Below are 13921 nucleotides of genomic sequence, written 5' to 3' on the forward strand. Positions count from 1 at the left end.
CGCGCGTACACTCCCAAAAATTGCACGTTTCGCGCGAGGCTTCCCGAAAGATCTCACATGCCGGAAGGAAGACTCATCGTCGAAGCATCCGTAAAAATAGGCAAACAAGAAGACATAATTAGCGTCTGCTATATTAGGCGACGGCAGGAAGAGTTTCGACAAATATTTATGTTATCCCATATCGTGCTTGTGCGCACCACGTGGGAGTCGTGCGTCCCGCGAAGCGTTACGGTAAGAAAATAGCTCTATCGTACGCTCGAGAAGCGCCGTAGATCATCACACGTGTCGATTTACTAAGGGGCGAACGTGGGAAACGGAAAATCGTCTCCGGCAAAAATGGAAAAATTATATTTTCCTTCGAGCCGCGAGCTTTCCTCTTTCTCTCCGCTTCGCGTCGCTCGTTAATCACAATTCGAAGCGCGAATTTCCGGCGGTGGAGGAAGGTCACGGAGGCGTATCGCGGACGCGGACGCGGACGCTATATTTAGAAGCGTGTGACATCGAATCGCGAGATAAACGTCGCCGGCGCCGAATAAGCGTTGCGTCTCCGCTGAAAAACAACGATCGACCGCTGTGTTGTTTGCGCGTGGAAGAACGAAACGCGCGCGTGCACTCGCGCGAACGCGTTTCTCTCGGCTCAAAGTTCCCCGCGATAAAAATAGTTTCCCGGCGGAGAAAGGAAATTCATCGCCGCTCGAAAGAAAGAGAGACACGCTCTTCCGAGTCGATCCATGCAACGGAGCATGTATATGCTCTCCTTTACATTGTTATTTATTTTTCTTGTGTTTCGAATCTCTCGCGCTCGCTCTCTCTTTCTCCCCGTCTGCCGCGCCTTGTCTTTCGCATTAACAATCTCGTGCACGGTCCTATTATCGCGGCAACCATTTATATCATCCTTGGAGAGGAGCGACTGCGCAAGAACTGGTAACGCGAGATGTCTTGCATAAGAGTAACGATAATTGAACAGATATTTTTTCACGTTTTAAGACTTTGCCGCGCGTATTTAGCTTGCGCGCTCGGTAAATCGTGAGCAATTTACTACGCAAGTATTATTAGGTCGCGCACCCCTCGCGTTAATATAAATCGCGGTTGTATAAAGCAATTTTCTGAAGTACGATATAGACATTCCGCTGCTTATTCACTCACGAACACGACGAATATAGCATCCAAGTTCCGTTCGGAACGGCATTATTCTTGATCAATATAAGATTTTGTAATCGAACATTTATAAAACCATTCTTCACGGTGACAATAAAATATGAGTAAAAAGAATACGAAAAATATCTGACAGGCTTGACAAAATTCATCAAGTCAAATCCGATAACGGTGTCGTAACAATTCTCTTTTACGACGCCTTCTCTCTTTTATTCTCTCAAATAAATAGTTTCGCGGCGCGCGTTGCGAAACAGCGTTGCGCCGCTCGAGGCCGCGGAGATGGAAATGCGCACGCGAGAAGGCGTGTTGAATATACACCGAGCGAGTCGTTGCGGTCGCCAGCGAGTGCGCGATACATCGGAGAATAGATTCCGCGATCTTCTCGCGGTGGACGCGATTCCGCGCCAGGCAGGTGAAAGATGCGCGAAAAAAAGCGCGAAAGAAGCGCGAAAGGCGATTGCGAAATAAAGCCTACGAAGACGAAACAGCTCCTTCCTTCTTTTCCCCGTATTTATCTGCTTCGTACGGAGCGAACGAGCGCGGCCGAGGTATAATGAGCGCCGAGATTTCTTTCGGTCGTATCGCTCAATTGATTAATAAGCGCGCATTCAGAGGTCGATGCCGTCTATTAAGGCGTTAACAGCGACATAACGACCGCCGTCGGCCGTCGTTGTGTGAGAGAATTCCTCGCCGGCGATAACGCCAACGATAAGCACGACCTGCACGATGCACCGAGAAGAAAACGAACGGAACGAGCCTATTATGGGACTATAATGAAACGACGACGGACGACAAGAAGCGGCCGGAAAATTGGATACCTCGCGGCGATTTCAAGGTTGCGCAGGTGCATAAATAGGCGTCGATGACTCGCGTGTTCGTGCGCGGGGTTTTCGATCGGCGGCTCTTTCTTCGGCTTCTTCCCCGTTCGCGTTCCGGAATAGCGTTCCTCGCTTCTCGCTTTCACGCCGTATCAGCGAGGACACAATGGGTTTCAATCAAATTTTTAAATCGGTCAAATACAACTCACTGAATTTACATGAATCGTGAGAGACGATTTACGCGAGTAATGGTGCGGTACGTTAAAAATTTTGCCTCTCGCTATCGCCGCCTTGCCAAGCGAGCTAATCCCTGAGCGAATAAGGATCCTCTATCTCGGAACGGTGAGACGAGATAAACTCGAGATCGATGTTCGCCCGCAACCTGATTCAACACTTCAAGCCGATGTCACATCCGCTGACTCATCCGATGCACCAAATGACACACGCATTCTCCGCGATAAACAAAAAATTCTTTTCTACGACACTGCGCGAGAGTGCGCCCGTCCCCTAATTCCCACGGGCACGAAATGTGCATGCGCGTGTGTGTAATGCGTGTGTGTGCGTGCGTGCGCGTGGCTGTGTAACTGTACGCCCAATCAATCAGCCATTACTTCCTCGCGCCTGACGCGTCTAATTCGATGGTTCAGCTCGGACAGAAACCGACACACATTGAGAGACTGAAATAGAATAAGAAGGAACAAATATAATCATTAAAGGTAAGATAGTGACCGAAGGAAGCTACCAATCGGATGGCAAATGTAACAAAGAGAACAGCGCGGATGAACGATCCTCTGCCTATTGAAACAGCACTTTGACATTGTGATTAGTTAGAAATATAGACATACTAGCGCGGGCTGTATTCTCGTGCTCCTGTTTTGTTCCTCGTCTCATTCTTTCGCCTCATTGTACTCAGTACTGACCCCATTTTTCGTTCCCGAAAAAAAAAGACATCTGCTCTTTCTCTCGCAGCCGTTATCGAAATTGAGAATAACGTAGCGCGCGAAAGAATAGGTGTCGAACCAACTACCACACCATGCGAGCGGACGCGTGTCCCGCATGCGTGAGCAGATACGCTCGCACGTGCTCGCGCTCGCGCTCGTTCCGCCGAAAACCAGCCGAGTGGCCGTCGTAAGGGTAAACGGGGAAAGTTAGTGGGCCTGAAAAATACGTATGCATACGTGTATGTACACCCGGACCGCGCCGCAGAATGGATCTATTTTTGGCCCCCGGTTGCGGCGCGTGCACCCCCTCGGTCCGTGTAAACACGCGACCAGAACGCAACAGGGGCGAAATAAAGTCCCCAGGAAGCGGATCCTAAAGAGCGCTCGTAAAAACGACGCCGGGACAAAACGGGAACGCGGATTCGCGTGGACGATAAAAGAGAAATCGGCCGGAATTAGCACGATTGGCAAATAAAACATACGACGTGCGAAAGCGATATCAAATGCATTTCAACTTCAATATTTTGCCGTAGAAATAAAGCTCTCCTTGACGAACAATGACAGGCGATTCGGTCGGCTGCGATTAGCGCTAACCCGATGTCGAAACCGAGTCCGAGCCTCGCGTTTCTAACGTGAAAGACCGCGCTCGATCTTACCCGGGAATCGTATTCAGCGCTGAATGCGCTATAAGAGCAAAACCGCCTCCTCTCTCGGAGGCTGTGCGCGAACAAGAAAAAGGCAGATGTGGGCAAGTTAACGACCCGTTATCGCATGGACGCCGCCACCGCCGCCGCCGCCGTTGCTGAAACTGGTTGCTGCCGATTGTAGGAAGCGGGACGCGGATCGAGGGGGTCGCGGCCAAGCCCCGCATGGAGGAGAGGCCTCGGGGCGCGCGTTGCAACGAGGAGCGGCGGGCAAAGCGCGAGGCGAATCGCCTTCGCGCGAGAAGGTGCGTTTGACGAGGCCACGAAGAACGAAGAAACCAGTCGGCGTCACGGTGCAGGTGTACCGACGCGCGGGCTCGCGCTCGCGCGCAAATGCCGCGCGAGCGGATTTTCGCGGGAAAGCCGCGGCGCGCGGAAGGCGGCGTCGTCTTCATTTGCACACAATGCGCACGCGATGTTAATTAACGGGAACGTATAATCGACGATAACGTATAAAGTCGTTACGACGATGACTGGATGCAAATGCAAGCGTTAGTTACCACAGCGAACTATACGGAGACAAACGTTTTTTCTCGTGAAAACGATCGTTGAGAAAGAGAGAGTCGGAGAGGATGAAAACGTGCGGTGCGAAAAATCATCCGCACACGGAGAAAATGTGAGAACAAGATGCATTTGCCAAAAGGATCGGTATTATTTCGAGCCTTTCTCTGCTCGAGCTGCCCGTTCCTCCGACCAGCAACAATCGCTTCCGTGGAAGCCTTGACTGCAGGTAGAAGCCTGTTATACAAAATCGGCACAAAAGCGAAAAACGAAAGGGAAGAGACGAGCGGATCGTGCGCCTGTAGAAAAAACCCCCAAGAATACATCCTCGCGTCACTTTTTCCCCTCTATCGCCCTTTTTAATTCTATCTCAACTGTAAAAAGCTGATCTCTCTTCACGAACGAACACAGGATTTAGCGAGTTTAAAGTATACACGCAGTAATTTATTACGGCTGATTGTTCCGCTGCAAAATAATTAAATTCGTAAGCTTCTCTTCCTGAGATACAAAATAATTAATAAATTAAAATGTTAATCTACGGATTAATAGGCCGAAGTTAATTACTGCTAAAATACTTGATTATTCATAAAATCGTTAGATTTTGTTTTCAATAATTTTGAAAAAAAAAACTCAGAATAAAAACGTATGTTAACAGGCCTAATATATTGATAAACGCATGTAGATTTTAGCTCAACACACACATAGTTAAACACGATATAATATATATCTAAAATTATGAAAGTCTATATTTTTTAATTTTCGGCTACGTTTACTTTTTTTACATGACTTTTCAATCTAAAGGTATAAAAGTCTGTATTTTAATTTTCGACCACGTTTACTTTTACGTATTAAAGACTTTTATAATTTTAGATATATTATACACGTGTTTAACCATTAAGACCTACATGCGTTTATCAATATATTAGGCTCCATAGCTCGTTAACGTACGTTTTTATTCTTTGAGTTTGATTCTTAGTGAGCCTCTTTACACAAAGCTAATTATTAATTTTAAATTTCTTTGTTCTGAGTGAAGAGGTATAAGAAAGATTGCTCGTCCCCGTCTGGACGATTCGAAATGTCGGCGCGACAAAGAATACCGGCACAGCGGTATGCGCGATCCCAAGCGCGGAAAAGGTCGGCTGGAAATCGCGCGTGTACGTACATTACATACGTGGATACGTGCCGTATGCACGGCTCGATCGTTCGGGGGTTAAAGAAGTGTGCGACCACCGAGCAGATGGTGGGGCACGGAATCAAGATGGCGTAACGACCGGTCGTTCCTCGAGGGATCGTTCGTTCGTTCGATCGTACTCTCGAATGACCGTACGAATCTCCCGCAAGGTACGCCGGTTCGACTCGACTTCGCGGCTCGACTCGCAGGGCGTAGGGGGCTCGTCCTCGGGAAGGACGAGCGGGACGCCGACGTCCTCGAGGTCCCCCTCGCGACGCGGCTGGCGCCGTCCGCTATATCGATTGCCGTTCCGGCTTGCCCATTTTCAAAATGGCGCGGAGAGAGGGGACGGTCGAAATCCGGATGCCCCGGAGCGGCGGCCACGTTCCCGGCTGGGACTCCGCCTCGGCGTTTCCTGGGGGGCGCGCGAGATCCGTCGGTTGGTCCCCCCGCCGGCGAGAGAATTCGCCGAGGCGAAAGGACTACGAGGACGATGACCACCAGGACGATGTCGGACATCGCGCACGCACGCGCGGGTGCCCGCGAAAAAAAACTTTCGTGGACGCGCAACAGTTCCTTTTCGGGGGCTCCGCCGCAAAAATACCAGCTTCCTTTTGTTCACCAACGAAAAATAGAAGAACGCGAAACTCGACGATCGATCGACGAGACGCCGAACGCGATCGTCGGCACCCGCACCTCACTTGGTACTCACCTCTCGAATCTCGGCGGTAAAAGCGACGCGCTGAGAAATATTCTCCGTGCTGCGAGGAGACGCGACGTATGTATATATACGTTGCCGGCGACGCACACTTCGCGATGCACCTTGTATAAACCTTTTTCCTCGACGAAATCGCTCGGAGGTTCGCCGGGCGCACGTCCGGCGGGCACAATGCGCTTTTACGGCGTCTCTCTCTCTCTCACAGGTTCACGCGGGTACCGATACAACGGACGGGGGACGCTCGCGTTTATCGCGGCGATGCAACGTGCGTGGGGAAGAAAGGCCTTTCTTTCTCTCTCTCTTTCACTTTCGTTACGGCGTGACGAGGAAGAACTTTTTCAGCCGGGAGCACGATCGCGGACACATCCACTTGGCTCGGTAACGCGCGACCAACTGGCGGTGATTCGGTGAACACGAGCGGAGGGGAAGCCGCGTCTGTCTGTCGGGTCCGTCTGTCCGTCCGTCTTTCTGTCACCAATGCGTCGCTCGCTCTCGCACCAACGAGTTGGTTCCCTCTCCCTCCCTGCTCTTCTCTCTCTTTCTCTCTCGCTCGGTTGTCCGTCCTTTCAGGATCTTTCCGTCTCCCTTTCTCTTTTTCTCGCGTTCCCTCCTCTCTCTTTCTGTTACTCCGTTTCTGTCTCGCCAGCAGTTTCCTCTATCTCCTTCTCTCGCTCTTTCTCTCGTTCTCTCTTCCCTCTCTCTTTATCCCCGCCTTCCGTCGCTCCTGGACTTCTCCTTTCTCTCTATCCTTCGTTCTCTTCAAGCGCACACCCTGTACCCCGGCTCTTTCTCCCTTTTTATATCTATCGTCAGCCTCTCCTCTCTTGTAAATCACAGGTACGCCGATGCCCCAATCGAGAGGATCGTGAAAGGGCGCACCGGGGAACGTGACGGCCGTGGCTCTCTCTTCCTCTCGCGCCCGAACGTCCTCGGCGAAGGATGCTGGAGCGCGTGGCGACGAGACGTGTACACGCGGGACGAATCACAGGGCGAATTCACGGGACTACGCGGCGGTGGCCGGGCTCTACGGTCGGGTTAATGATCGATCGGCTCCTCTCTCGGCGGCGCGGGTAGCAGCAGCCAGCAGCAGTAGCAGCGACGACGAGAGATATCTCGCCGTCGAGAGACGCTCCTTTGTTCTGCTTGTGCCTGCGTTCGGTCGGTCTGCGTCCTACACGCCCACGCGGACGCTCCCCTCCGTCCGGAAGACACGGCCGAACGCGATATCGAGAGAGAGAGAGAGAGAGAGAGAGAGAGAGAGAGAGAGAGAGAGAGAGAGAGAGAGAGAGAGGCTCGCGCTCTCTCCACGCTTTTCGTTTTTCCCCCGGCTTTTTTCCTCGCGCGGTCCTGCGGTACAAAACGCTGACACGATCCGCACCTCTCGACCGTCCGGGAAAGAATGAGTACCACGACAATGGAGACGGAGGGGTAGCAGGGATGTAACGGGCGAAACCCGGCGCCCCCGGGATCTCGTTTCGCGCCATGGTGGCAGCCCTGCCGACGACTCCAGCTCTCTAACCAGGAGCGAGAAGAGAGCGGCGGGGTACGAGCGAGGTCGACGTAGGGCGGGGCCCTGTGTTACGAAGGGTTACCTTACCTAGGGACACCCCGAACCTTGTTTCGACGCGAGCACGTCGAAGTAGCGATTTTCAGGGTCGTGTCTTCGGGGTCGGAGCACGTTCTGTCCGTCACGTCGAACTTGGCAAATTTCACAGATTATCATACTGATGATACAGACTTATCGTTAGCGGAATGTATATGTAGCTTCTTCCTACGTAATTTAATCTTGTGTGAGAAAATGTTATGTTACAAGTTATGGTTGCGCACACATGAGAGAATATAAATTTGCCAGATTACCCGTTCTCATATTTATATAGGTACACCTGAATAACTAGCCAAGAGAGAATGTCCATGAAATATGCTATTTTTCTAAGACGTAGAAGCGAAAGAGGATACACTTAATATTAAGCACACAATAATGTTTACCGTGGATATACAATATCAACAATATGCCGGCGATATAGCTCATTCACCCATACTAATCTAATTCGTGGGACGCCCAAAGTGCCAGGATAGAATCCTTTGATGAGCATTTTATGTCTTATACGAGCGAAGAGGATTAAATCACGTTCCTCTGCACAAATCGAACAAGTTTCCTCCTTCCTCGGATTGTTCGGCTCTCCCAAACTGGTTTCCCCGCTGTCTCGGCTAAATTTCAGTTAAGGATCGCGGATAACGATCCTCTTAAGCTCGCGTTATCCCCGGTAACGGCGCAAATAGCCGGCAATCTCCCCCGTGATTTTTTTATAGTCTCGTATAACTCCCACAATCGCTGAGTGGAATCGCGTATTATACGTTATCGCGAAATTTTCGTGGAAAACTTTCGTTGCAAAAGGCGCCGCGCCCTACACTGCTCAAACACTTCGAGAAATTAGAAATTAATTATTCTGTGTTTCCCCTATTTTTAATGAAGTCGCTAGATTTCGCTCGCGCGACATTCAGGGAATTTCAAACGAATCGATCAATCGCTAAGGCGATCGTGATACAACGAGTTTCATGACTCCCCCTGATATAGTTCAGCGAATCGTATTTAAGGACGATTAAAACAACGATTATCGCCGGTCGCTCGCGTAATCTCTACCGATTGCGGTGCACTACGGAGAAACCGGCGCGGTCGTTTGGACGACTGCGGTGGTCGCTCGAGCGAAACAAAACACGCATTATATACCTGCTCGCAGCCAGCTCGGCTACATTACGAATCGCCTTTCGCCTTTGGCAACGGGAAGCCGATGACTAATGCGAAAAACACCGAGCGAGGGATGTTTGAAGCGATGGAACGCCGAGTTAGATAACGAACGGAATTTCAGACCTTGATCGTCGTATACGGTAAATAAGGCACGAGGAGAGCATGAATAGAGACCGAGATAAAATACTAACGAAATCCTAAGCGATTATCTGGTATCCGTGATAAAAGGAGATAAATCGTAGGAATGTGCGAAAACCCTGTAGTAAAACACGAAACTGAATCATAAAACAGCAGATGGCACCTCCATTGAGAAAAATCGCTCGGTCATTTTTTTCAGACATACGTCAAGCATGAGTCAAGCGTCTTCGAAAGGAAGATCTCTTTCATCGTTCGGGCATCCTCAAAGTCACGTGTATTCTTCTCTTTCGTCGATAATCTTAATCATGGAAAGGGATTCCTCATAAGAAAGTTAGGAGTGGGCGCGATCGGCCCTCGTTATCATTTTTACGCGAGTGAATTAATCCCCCGGGATCACTCTCTCCATCTCGGCGCGGCGCGTCGCTGTATCGCGATGCAAGCGAGCTGATCCTCCTGCTGCCACGCCCATAGAGCGATCGTTTCGGCTCACTTGCGAAAGAGCGAGACTACCTATACGCGACTACGACGCTCGATGCAGAAACTGCAAGAATACTTCCGCCGTTTCGATTGGCCGCGAGAAGCGATAGAAGCCACGACTTTGTTTTCCATTTCATTTATCTCCGGCAGAATGACGCGCGACGTTAAAGAGCCGCGGCCGGCGCGGCCTGCTCCTCACGATGCATGCCTTTCACTACGAATCCGATCTGTCCGGTCTGTCACGATCTAATGGCCGGCTATGCTAATCCGTGCCCCACGTAGCGAGCTGTGGTCTCTCTGTCTCTCTCGTTTGTGTAATTAGACGAGGGAGATAATTTCTGATTCGCGCACTCCGCACAACGGCTTACTAATTAAATGCAATTATCCGTTAGCAAACAAGTTTGATCCCCTCGCGATTTGCCGTCCACAAAGGGAAACATTTATTAATTTCTCGTGGGTCTCATTTAAGAGACTCTTGAATTTTGTTTCGAGGTTACGGGTAATTGAGATCGGATAAGTGGGTCAACAATTTTCTAATATCAAAAATTAATAAGCATTATAAAATCATTAAAGAACGATTTCTTACTTCATACCGTTATATTTGAAATTTATATAATTTAATTTCTGTATTTCCAATATAGAAGCATCACGTGAGTCATAAGCGATTGAAAAGAAACGTTAAAAATTAAATAACAAATCTGTAACTTCAGACAAATTTTGTTTCAACAGATTCTTCATTCCACGAGCTTAATATTATCAAGATACTTGCAAGACGTTGTAAATGTTGAAAAACGTTAAAAGTTATAACTCAGTTAGTCTCAGTTCTAAATAAAAAATTTGCACAAAGTCTAAACATAGGCTAATTGCGAGCCATCATACACAGTTACGATCCGTGCAACCGTCACGGACAAATCATCGCTGGAGCATCCGTGCAATTTGTCCGGGCACCTGTCGCTCGCATCGAAGACGATATCAATATTTACCAGCACGGCTTTGCCGTCAGTATGCAAAACTGCTTACGCATCGTTTAAGTGTAAGACGTCGTATGGTAATCCGTCTGGAATGTGTAAGCTCTAATCGTCGTCTCGATTCACGACAATCAGTCCTGCGACGCACTTGGCGACTGGGATCGCTTTCGTGGCTGGTCACCGGAAATCGACTATCAGGAAATGGAAGATCACTCCTTCTCGGTACCGCGCAACGTCTATATGTATGCACGTAAGCGCGTGTTGCGCGTCAGCTAAGATGCGCCAGCGCATTCCATGCCGAGGACACTCTCGTGCGCGAGTAAAACAATAACCGGATAGAGATTTCCCACGAAGGAAAACCTACTCGTAACACCTGCGCAGAATCCTGACCTCCCACAACTAATATTATTGACGAAAAAAAAATGCTGAATGTGTAAACTGTGAGGATGTTCGTGCTCAAATGCCTGCACAGAAAAAAAAGAAGTGTTAAATCAAGACTTATATACTTGTATATAAGCAAGAATCTATAATCTTCTTATAGGAATTTCAACTTTTTATTTCAACTTTTTTTTTCTTGATTAAACTATATAGGTAAATACCTTTATTCAAACAAGTTTTCTTCGTTTAACACAATTTATATCTCATTTCAAGATTACAGATACTTGCTTATACACAAGTATATAAATCTTGATTTAACGCTTCTTTTTTTTCCTGTGTGAATAATCCAATAAACAAACTTTTCTAACCGCGCAACAGGAATGATTAAACGGTCAATTTTCCAGGAAGATACGTCTCTAAAGTTGCTAAATCACGAAAGACGTGAAAATACCGCGCAATATTCCATTATACGTAAGAAGTTTTATTATGAGCGCGCGGAACGTGTTCTCGACTTGATTTTTAAAGACTTTATTATAAAGCGGTCAATTCTACGGTTAAAATCGTGTAATTACATTTCAGTCCTCGTCGCGCATAAACGGTCAAACGATTTCATTCGACGCTGAACAAACAATTACACGAGCAGCGGATTATTCCAAACGAGAAAGTTAGGAAAGTTCAAACCAAAACGAAAACTTTGGTCAAACTTTCCGAGTTAGCGAAGCGTCCCCTCGGTCGTCAAAAATCACAGTGGCTCGCCTGTCTCCCGCGGATTAAAGATCTGACGAAGCGCCGTGCCGAATTGTAAAAGCGATAGACGTTCTCTGTACGAGCGTGATGAAGAAACGAGACCGCGAATTCCGCGTACTGCGCGATGCGGATTACTCACTTGGGATGGCGACGAACGACAAACGACGAGTGACGACGATGACAACGATGTCGTAACGCGAATTACTCATAACGTCGCTGCTAGTTCTGACGATCGCGACAATCTAGCTCGTGATACAATCCGAAAGTTAAATGGCCAACGTTGACGACTATCCGCTTCTGCATGAATGTCTCAAAGGTTCGCTTTATTCGAACAGGTACGAAGTTGTGAGACGGCGAAAAGCGAGGAAAACGCGCGACTATCTCAATGTCAAGAAACAGATCTTAAATTATGAGAGATTTCTGGAAAATTATTTCAACAATCTTGTTGGACACCGATAATTTCCGGTTTAATAGAATATCACGAGAAAATCTATTCAAAACTCGCAGAAAAATTCATAATTGAGAGAAAGTGCACGATTTGTGGTGTACCACATATATCAAACGTGCTCGTAATACAAGGGCTGCCCACGAATTAATGGAAATCGATTTCGAAGGCATCACCCGCGAGCCTTATAGATTCAATTTATCTGTTATAAAAGCGATCCTATCTCCCTCTCTCTCTCCCTCTGATGCGTTTGGCGCACGTCCTATAATCGAAATCTCTCTCTCTCTCTCTCTATCTCCTAGATAGATTTCCCAATTACCGAGAAGCGTTACAGAAACACGCAGTAAAAGTAATTCGATTAAACCGTTATGCATCCAAGAGGCGTGCTGTTTCGACAGTAATCCGCTATTTCCTCGTAATTTCCAAAATTGGCTCCTTCGAAATCGCACTGACGGAGAACGATCGTCAAGCCGATTAACAAGTGAAGTCACGTAGAACGTTAATTTAACGAACGATCCTTCGCGGAGGATTTAACGCTCCATAAATCGTAACACGACAAAATGTAGCGAGCTGGCATTTCTTAAACCGATGGTTAAACATCGTACAAACTTGGACCCTACAGAAGTAGAGTCCAAGAATAAGCGGGTTATTTAATTCTAAAATTTAACATGTTTATACTTTTCCCTTTCGCTCCCATCGCGTGCGTATCACCGCGTGCACGCCAGATTCTACGTCTTCAATTAAATGAGGCGGGCATGCTCAGTGGCGAGACGGATAATAGAGAGCGAACGCTGTCACGACTCGGCGGCGATAATTGACATTCTTCCACGCGGACTGAAAAAGGCCCAAGCTCGCTCTCGCGCCGCTCGCGTTAACTCAATTAGACGCGACAATGAGAGCGATCTCTATGTTTCCATAGAACGGCGGTCGTTATCAATAGACAATAGTCGTGGCAGCAGCACCAACGGTGGCCAGTTCGCGACGCGGTGGTCGGGTGCGCAATTTCTTTGTCCCTTGTGTACCGTATATTGCGCACGTCGCGGCGCGGGGCGACGCGTCGTCGTTGCTGACGATGCTTTTCAGGATTTCCCCGCGCATCGTCACTATAGTTGACTACGTAGAAACGAAGAACGAAGCGCGACTCTTTTATCGCATTGCTCTCCTTTATGTCGTCCCGCTTCTATGCGCCGCATATTACCGCAGCGTTTCCGCTCGGAATGTCGCTCGGATGCGCGGCGACGACAGCCAGAGACTCCAGAGAGCAGTTTTTGCAGTGGAAACGACGCGACGATTTGTATATATCGCAGAGATTTCAACGTACAAAGCGCGAGTTTCGCCCGCGGCAAGCTCGTCGTTGCAACGCGTCGGAAAACAAGTTCACACGCTGCCGATTCTTATTGTGCATCGCGCATGCAAAGGATAATAATACTCCAACTTGAAATCTCTCGAAGTCGAGTCGCTGTTACATAGAACATTCGTGCAACAATATTTTCATTATTTTTATTATTAAAACGGAGCATAGTAATTGCCGCACTCACGACGAGCAAATGGATGTATAAACTACTTGGATAATTAACTGGAAATATAATTAAAATAAAGAAGAACCCAACCGCTCGAATGTAGCAAAGCTATGCACGTTCAGACCAAATTACGAGCTCCAAAAAAGGGTGTTAGATTAAAATAAAATCAATTTATTGAATGAACAGTATAATACATACGTTTACGTTTCGACTATCAGAACCAATTAATATGAGAAAATAAAATGAAAATTAAAAAACATAATAATTAAGTTATAATAAACATTGAAACAATTTCCTGAAGTAATAAAGTAAACGACACAATCACAAATACAAAAACGCCGAAATAAACGTGCATAATTAAAATGCGTCATCAAATTTTGTAAAACTATGCATAAACTGTTCCTGTAGGAACGTCACCGTCACCGAGGAATGATCGGAGCGATAGCGAATTCAGCCAGGAATGCGAGAGATGATTGGATCAGCCGTTCAACGAT

The 13921-nt window shown here is 47.8% G+C and overlaps 1 protein-coding gene across 2 annotated transcripts in view; it reads right to left on the reverse strand.

Moving 5' to 3' along the window:
- Positions 1-13921, reverse strand: part of LOC139775927 (uncharacterized) — a 94391-nt gene that overhangs the window by 47083 nt on the left and 33387 nt on the right. The window contains exon 1 of one of the 2 annotated variants that reach the window (XM_071712304.1): positions 6003-7049. The exons of the other annotated variant lie outside the window; for it this stretch is intronic. The gene's annotated coding sequence lies outside the window, so the exon portion shown is untranslated. Of the gene's footprint in view, positions 1-6002; positions 7050-13921 lie in introns of those variants that run through there. 2 annotated transcript variants of the gene reach the window in all.

The sequence above is a fragment of the Temnothorax nylanderi genome, unplaced genomic scaffold, assembly GCF_030848795.1.
Source record: "Temnothorax nylanderi isolate EJ_2023f unplaced genomic scaffold, tnyl_v1.0 TNYL_tig0108_pilon, whole genome shotgun sequence".
Lineage (NCBI taxonomy): Eukaryota > Metazoa > Arthropoda > Insecta > Hymenoptera > Formicidae > Temnothorax > Temnothorax nylanderi.